Source organism: Haliotis rubra, unplaced genomic scaffold (genome assembly GCF_003918875.1).
Source record: "Haliotis rubra isolate DU_JTF1 unplaced genomic scaffold, ASM391887v1 Scf2116, whole genome shotgun sequence".
Lineage (NCBI taxonomy): Eukaryota > Metazoa > Mollusca > Gastropoda > Lepetellida > Haliotidae > Haliotis > Haliotis rubra.
In genome coordinates this window covers 41,637-50,944 of record NW_025766133.1, presented here as the reverse complement: position 1 = coordinate 50,944, position 9,308 = coordinate 41,637, and positions in this window count along the sequence as shown.

The window sequence follows — 9,308 nt, the reverse complement described above, 5'->3', positions numbered from 1 at the left end:
GTATATGATGCTTCCTCTCACTGTATATACCAGTTCACACTATGATGCTTCCTCTCTCACTGTATATACCAGACTACACAATGATGCTCCCTCTCTCACTATATATACCAATCCACACTATGACGATTCCTCCCTCATTGTATATACCAGTCCACACTACGATACTTCCTCTCTCACTGTATATACCAGACCACACTATTATACTTCCTCTCTCACTGTATATCCCAGTCCACACTATGATGCTTCCTCCCTCACTGTATAGATCAGTCCACACTATTATGCTTCCCCCCTCACTGTATATACCAGTCTACACAATGATGCTCCCTCTCTCACTATATTTACCAGTCCACACTATGATGCTTCCTCCCTCACTGTAAATACCAGACCACACTATGATGCTTCCTCTCTCACTGTATATACCAGACCACACTACGATGCTTCCTCCCTCACTGTATATACCAGTCCACACTATGATGCTTCCTCCCTCACTGTACATGGGTACAATGTGTGATGCCCTTTTCTGTTGTCCCCCGCCGTGATGTTGCTGGAATTTTGCTAAAAGCGGCATAAAACCAAACTCCCTCAGTCAGTTAGTCACTGGTGTAAAAAAATGGACAACTTTGAAAATATTTGTACTTAGTTAAGTAATGGACAGATCTAGACTCCCTGAATATAAGCTGATATTGGCAATGTTGGACATACCTTGATATGAACTGGTGGGTTACATTTAACAGAGTAAAGAGAAAATGAGGCAAGTGGATAATTGACTGCCATTATCTATACGATTTCTCTCATTACAGATAGCCGGCCACTTTTGGACGTGATCATTCCACCATTGCATTTATCTTCATTGTACACATGTACTTAAGGGGAATCACTCTCTACCCAATCAAAAATAGCATTGTGTCATACATTTGTCATCAAGTTGCAAGCCTGTGTTTTAGTCTCCTAAATGAAAAATCTCGAAATAGAAAAATGTTTTATCATGAAATAAATCAACTCATTCTTCATTGTTTATTTTGATTTATCAAAGGAACCTATATATACACTCCTCAAAAAACTGAACAGAGCAATCTTGTGCATAAGTTTACTCCATGAAGTAAATACCCAGTGAAGCTATATCTGAAAATGTTATTGAACGAGGAATGAAGACATATTTGTAGTCAACAAGTCACAGTGTTCTCTGTAGAAAGAAGTAGAACAAAGATTTGTGTGTTTACGTGAAGGAAACAATGTAACATTTTTTGGAAGAAAATTAGTCATATAATTGTTGACTTGATGGAAACATGATAAATATTCTTAAACGTCCATTCTCCTCTAAGCAGTGCCAGTGACTTGTGAGGTGTGTTTTAAAATCAGTGTAATTCAATGTATAATTCTGTGATCTTTCCCTGAAGTTTAACACTAACATGGTGCTAATCTCAACAGGCTTCCAAAAGATGCTTCAGTTTTATGACACAGACACACAGCATGTACTTATACTCTGTACATACCATGATGGAACATGCTTCATAATCCTTGCATAACCCACCATCCAGCTATGTAATCATTTTATGAAATTGGTGAAGCATTGTGAAATTTTGTTGTAAATATATCTTTTTTTCAACTGAGTGTGATGTCAGACTTGTGTTCTGGTAAGGGAAATAGAAAAATAGTTGCGGTTGTCCATTTTTCCTCATTTGGTCCATTTCTGGTGTCCCCTGCCATGATATGGCTGAAAGATTGCTAAAAGCGGCGTAAAACCGTACTCAGTCAGTCAGTCAGTGAGTCCTCATTTGGTATTGTTCATTGACATGAGGTTTTGATGTTAAATTCACCAAAGTTAGTAACTATGCCACCTAAAATATTAACATATTTGTCACTCGTTATATTTTAAGGGGCTTTAACAGTTGGTTTTATGAACGATGAAGTATAAAATTCTCGGACATGGTGTACACGTAATGGTAAGTAACTCTGGATGCAGGTCTTGTAGAACAAAGTGCAGTTTACTTTGGTAACTCTGAGAAGGTTGGTTTGTTGTTTAACTCCACACTCAGCAATATTCCAGCTATTTGTCAGCTGTATACATTATAAGAAATGCTGCTAACATTGATTTTTTTCAAAATGGCAGCAAATTCATCAGTGTTTCTCTGGTCTGGTAGTCAGTTTGATATTTTAACCTTTCCTCTGATCAAATGCTATTTTAAACTCGTTGTATAATGTCATTTCTTGTGATAGTTACAGGTCTGTGTGACCTATCTGTTCCAATAATTTCCAAGAAAAGCAATGTTTTTGCATTATTAATGTGGAACAGTCATATTATGTTAGCACACCTGTAGTGATTCTTAAGTTGGTCTTGATCCCTTTTATCACCTGACCAGTTTATGTTTTCATAAATACTTCTTGCAATTGCAAACAGTGTTCTGACATATAAACATCTGAATCTAACAAGTAAACATATTTTCATCAGCTAATTTTATTTAAAGGTATGTAGGACATTGGCTCTTTTAGAGATACAAAAATATCACATTAATACAATAAGGCCTTTTGGTTAAATTTAGATGGATTCTGTGTGCGTATCTGTGTCACTGTGTCTTTGGTTGCGGGTATTTATGATCCACTTGGATAAAACGGTTGCAGTTGTATTTCCAGGGCTGTACTATTGTGTATGAAAACCGAAGTAGTTTTTGGGGCAGTACTATCATTGTGTATAAAAACGAAAAAGTTATCAGGGCAGTACTATCACTGTGTATGAAAACAGAAGTAGTTTTGAGGGCAGTACTATTGTGTATGAAAACAGAACTAGTTTTCAGGACAGAACTATTGTGTATGAAAACAGAAGTAGTTTTCAGTGCAGTACTATTGTGTGTGAAAACAGAAGTAGTTTTCAGGGCAGTACTATTGTGTATGAAAACAAAAGTAGGTTTCAGTGTAGACTAAGGCTTAGTCTCTGAATATATATAATTTTGATAGTAACAAACAAGCCTATTTATATTGAAAAGGAGCCCAAGGGACACCAGAGATTCAGAACCTGAGGAAATCTAGACTTGCTTTATTTAGGCTTTAGCACTGCAGAGAGGGCTTGGCAGTAGGGAAATTAATGTGGTTCAGGGACTGTGAGACAGACTAGTTTCAGTGTTGTACTATTGTCAATGAAAACAGATTTAGTTTTCAGGGCAGTGCTATTGTCACCAGTTAGAGTCCTCGCACCAGACGCACCACCTTTCCCTGAGTTGATGTCTGTTGTATGTAGTATGTCCAGCACATGTACTGGCTATCAACCTGTCACCATCAATTAGACTGCTGTCTACTAGACTGGACTACATTTTGTCTGTGCACTAATGAAGTTGATAAAGTCATCTGATCTCAGCGGACCTTAGTCACCTGAATAAAATGGATTGGGCTTTTAGATTTCACCCATGACACTAGTCAGCCAGTCTTGACCTGGACGGGATGAAGTCAGAGGACCATTTAGACAAGTCAGTCTTGTCACAGCTTTCCTTCATTGTTTCCCTTAATTACAGCAGTCTGAAGAAGCTTCAAACCAAGTCAGTGCTAAATCGATTCTACCAAAAGCGCTCATAAAATCACCAACACCATTATCATGCAAACAAATCGGAAAGACAACCCAAAATACGAATTGAGGTGATAAATAATGATGCCCTCTTTGAGATTACCAGAATGTGGAACATATATTTTCATGGTTGTTGGAAGGACTGTTTATAACTGGGTGGTATAGTGTGTATCTGGTTGTCTTTCATCGTTCTTTATGATGTGGTATGGTGCTCATGCTATCGACCCTTGGATGCCTTAGGTTCTAAAACTACAGGCTGCCATGAGATACCAGGGATAGCATACAGATGACCAAGACTCCATAATATAATGACCTGATATCAAGCTAAACAGAACGTGTTTAGCATGAAGATGTACTGTGTTAACATAATTAAATATGAAAACAGGTATGAGATAGAAGGGCAAAGTTTCATACTGATGTCTTGTCAAATTTGTAACACACTATCTAAGTCAGTTTTTTGTTAATTTTCTGAAAAACTTTGTTTCAGCTATGAATCTCCTGAGAACTGAGACTTGGCAGTTTGTAATCTACATAATAATGTCATTATCCGAAACTGACGATCGATCAGGAATGAGAAAGAAAGATGTGTGTTCTTGGAAGTATTTTTGTTCGATGTGAGGTGTAGTTGCTTAAATTAGCTACAAGATAATGTTATCTGAACTGCTGATTGAAAGGTGGATTACAGAATTTTAAAGAGTTATTTCCAGCAATCATTATATCTAGATGTGTAGTACGAGATTAATATCAGAGTGTGTATCTGAGCTATCAAGTTACAATGACAGTACTATGATCTGTCCTTGTATGTGAAACAGGCAGGAGACCTAAGGGTTCACCGGCAATTCTTCCAGCACTCTGGGGATACTCGCTATGAATTACCCAGCACTAGGCCACAATGGAGACCAATCTTGTTGCCACCCAATCAGAATCGACACTGTGCCACACGACTGTAGGGTAAAGTCTTCTACATTTCTATTAGTGACAGCCATCATCTATATGTCCCTCCAGACATTATTGGTGAATGGTGAGGCAGGGTAGCACAGCGGTGAAATGTCCAGCTCTGCAGCACACTTAGGTCTGGATGCAATTACTGCTACTTTATACTCTTGGACACATCCCCTATACTAATCTGTGAAATGATATAACTCATCTGAGTTTGAATCCAAATTATACCACATAGTAACATCATTTATGTTATGGTACTGGCGGAACAAATGTGTTACAGTCACAGTCACAAATCAAACCAGTAACCAGTGGATCGTGACACAGCTAAGGGAGGCAACTTTACTCCTTGTTATGGCACTTTATACAACATCAGGCTACCACTGCTAAAAATATTGTCTGACTTCTGCTTGCGTATGATGATGATGATGACGACAACGATGACGACGACGATGACGACGATGATGTTGATGGGTAACACGATTTAAACAAGGTGTCTTCTTGACATCATATTGTTTCAGTTTGATACCTCCTCTACAGTGAGACATTCCCTACAGCTCTACCTTGAGTGCACTAGGTGCTTATGCAAATTCACAGCACTCTAGGGACTTTACAAAAGTCATGGTTATATAGTTTTTCAGAGGATCAGCTTCATCAGCTTCAGCTATTCACCTGGTTGTACACTTTTTCCACACCCAAAAAAACACTAAGATGGTTTGTTTTTCCCCGTCAGACAATTCACAATTGAAGAAAAAGAACCACCTAATTTCGGTTCTGAGACAAAAAAAGTGACTATAATTAAACTACAAAACCCTGTATCTTTAGAAACTATTGTTCATCTGGTTGGCAGGTACTCTTATCTTCTGCAACAAAGACATTCATTATTTTTACCATTTTGTTAAATTTTACCACAATGCTCCGAGTTTCCATTCTTGGTGCTAGAACTTGATTGCTCCTGAACATGCTAGGCCAGGAGGAGGAGCTGAATCAGTATTGGTGATATTGCTGGTGCCATTCTCACACATCACAGAACCGGTACACATACATCATCGTGTGTGACCAGCTTCAGGTTACTTAAGATGTCATTTACACCATTTCCACTAATAACCGACCCCAATACACGTTCAACACTCCATGTAGCCAGTTCATGGTCAATGGAGACGTTATTAGTGCCTGTTTCACTAATAACAGACCTCAATACACATTGAACACACTGGCTAACAAGCCTCTGGTTACCGTGGCGACTTTACTGGTTCAAAATGCAGGCTAATTTCCAGAAATGGACATCAAAGGTTACAGCACTTGGACAATTGTTTTGCACCTGAGTTGGATGCAGACAAATTTCCATATTGGGCTTTGTCTGCCTCTCTATCTAGAGTCTTCGTCTGGATGAGGAGAATGTCTTTGATGTAAGACGAGATCGGAAGCAGCAGTGTCTACTTTCTCCCCGTGGCAGGCGACTTGTAGAATTACACACGCTGGCTTTACTCAGCCCTGGTTCCAATTGCTTGGTTTGGCGGGAAATTACTCGACAGCAATTGCAAGTTTTAAGGAATGTCATTATTACTGCAGACATCCATTTGGTTTCTCATTTCTCTGCAGCTACAAGGGCAGATTCGCCTCCACCTGCAGATGTGGGGTTGAAGTTAGAAAATCTTTCTCATTGTTTTTGCTGTCATTTTTTAAGGAATTGTGGATCTTTATTTGACACAGCCAACCTTAGTATGATTAGTGGAACAATTTTGTTTTCTTCTGACCTGGAAGAAATACGACTCTGGGCGTCATCCTGCCACTGCATGTGTTTCTGAATGTGGGTCTGATGGGGGCATCATGCTCTGCATATTGCAGTCTCCGGGAGGTTTTCCATACAACTGCCTCCAGCTCATGTGAGTTCTATGTGACAGCCATGTTGGACACAAACACTCCGGGCTCAGCACACAAAGTAAAACATTTTTCGTAGACTTTCTGACATTTTTTTAAAATCTGCTGCAACTGCAATTCTAAAAATTGATTATATATATTTACATGATTCTTATGAAAATTTACATAATTGCTATAAATCCTGATTTTGTGGCTGCAGTCACGCTAAAACTACAACTAAATTTGTTCAACAGAATATCTCATGGTTTGTCAAGTATTTACACAACTGGTTGTTCCCATAGTATCAGTATAATTCAGTGACTTTCTTTTCCCACTGATTCTTTCAATCCAGTTGAAGTAGTATCATCAGATGATCACCCAACACCAGCTTTTAGTTTCACAAAGTGTAGGCAGTTTTGAATAGTAAATATGCATGATCAACATGATATCAAATCAGACATGTCCAAATACCAGCTGTATCAAGACTTATTTTTATTCCAAGTACTGATCATTTGATTTTTGGACCTTTTTATCTTACTTGACAAAAAGTACTTGATGTTGCTTCTTCTGATCTTTTAAATTACAAAATTGCCTGTCAAAGCAAAAACGGTGGCTGTACTTGAAAAAATATTTAGTTTTCCTGATGGAGCTAAAAAAATATTTGGCTAAAAAAATCTCTGGATTTAACATACATAAAATGGATAATCAAGTTCACCTTCAAGCACTGGCATCTCTTTCCAAAATTTGTTTACAGTGATCCTTGCTAGAAACCCTAAAAGTGGGGAAAATATCATGCAGATACTTTCGTTTGCTTCTGGCATGCTCATGTTATAATGACATTGCATTTTTTAATTAGGAGATAAACCATCTGTATTGAAAAATCAGATGTATATAACGAAATAATAATAGCATTTAAAACTGAATGCGTAGCATGAGATTTTAATTTTTTTTAGAGCTATTATAGTTTCATGATATACCTCTGATTTTCCAACACAGTACGTTTATCTTCATATTCTACCATAACCGCGTTATTAAGATTAAAGAAAATACATACTGTGTTTGAAAATCAGAGGTATAAAAAGTGGTTATATACCTCTGAATCACTTTGATTAACCAATCACAATCCAGTATTTACTGAAGTCATGGTAGAAACTCAAATATAATAGATTGCTTTACATTTTGATTGCAGTAATATAATAAAAAAATCTTTGGAAACAGTAATTTTTCTTCACTGCTTGATATTAATAATTGTTGGTTAGTTGAGTGTCGTATAGATACCTTCACTTCTTTGTATTAGCTACCACCATTAAGCATGATAGGAAGCATTATCTCGTAAGTAGAGTCTGTTACTAGTATCCCATGGCTTAAGTCTCATTATCATACACTGGGTATATGAACATTACTGGCTGGATGTAGCCATTGGTCTAGGGACATTAAACAGAACAACCTCCCCAGTTCAAGAGGCCATTTTTCGAAAGCCTACGAGTGCTGTTCCATTTATGGTGATTTGTTGCGGAGTGGGTACTCTTCTAATCGTACGTTTGACCCAAATAAGGCTGACCGATCTTTCTTACCAAACTGGAATGGACACGACTACTCTCCCTTATGTTCTAAATCAATGCACAATATCGAATGCTGGTCACACAAACTCTTGTCGTCTCACAGAGTCAACATTTCAGACATAATTGACTGCCGATTCATAGACGCATAAGTAATTAGAATACATTGGTGGATGATCATTTGTGTGTTTGAATAAGACTTTGCCATTCAGACCTAGCGCCCCAGTCATCGTCCACGGCGCCAAATTGATACTGATAGCGTCTCTTGACCGTAATGGCCCTGTTATAATCACCGCCTGATGCACGGACATGCTGTCTATCACTGCCACCCTTCAATGTGTCGAGGGATGATAATGAAATTATTGCATGGGACTTCTAAATAGTTCTGTTATTTCGAAGAAACAGGAGCTAAGATCAAAGGTGCTTTGAGTGTGTATACTTGTAGTGGCAAAATCTACCCCTTGCTTGTCTGATATGTCCACTTAAGGAGATCTTAGTTAAGGACAGCATTAGGATTCCATTACAAATTAAGGTGTGTGTGCTTCGTGTTGGTCTTCTAACTGGCTAGCCTGTCGGTTGAGGTACTTGTCACAGGTAGAACATCTTGCCTCTGAAATGAACATATTTTACAGAAAAAAACAGTTTCAATATTATGTTTATAAAATAAAGGAGCCCATAGACCTTCTTCATTTGCAGCCTGAAACTGGTAATCTAAACATACCACATTTTATATATGCATGGTTGCATTGGGTATATTTGTATCAGAGCCTGTATGACTGACTATTGTCACAGCCAACAACCCAGTTTAATTATAGGCAGACTTTAACATGGTCAGGCTCACTGACTTGGTTGGCACATGTGATCGTATCCCAATGGCGTAGTTCAATGCTCGTGCTGTTGATCACTGGATTGTCTTGTCCAGACTGGATGATTTACAGATTGCCGCCATATAGCTGGAATATTGCTGAGTGCAGTGTAAAAGTAAACTCACAAACTCACTCACCAAGTTGTCTGAGGTGCCACAGCCTTCACTGTAGGACAATGAGAATCCTATGACAGCCTTCACTGTAGGGCAATGAGAATCCCATGACAGCCTTCACTGTAGGACAATGAGAATCCTATGACAGCCTTCACTGTAGGACAATGAGAATCCTATGACAGCCTTCACTGTGGGACAATGAGAATCCTATGACAGCCTTCACTGTAGGACAATGAGAATCCTATGACAGCCTTCACTGTAGGACAATGAGAATCCTATGACAGCCTTCACTGTAGGACAATGAGAATCCTATGACAGCCTTCACTGTAGGACAATGAAAATCCTATGACAGCCTTCACTGTAGGACAGTGAGAATCCTATGACAGCCTTCACTGTAGGACAATGAGAATCCTATGAC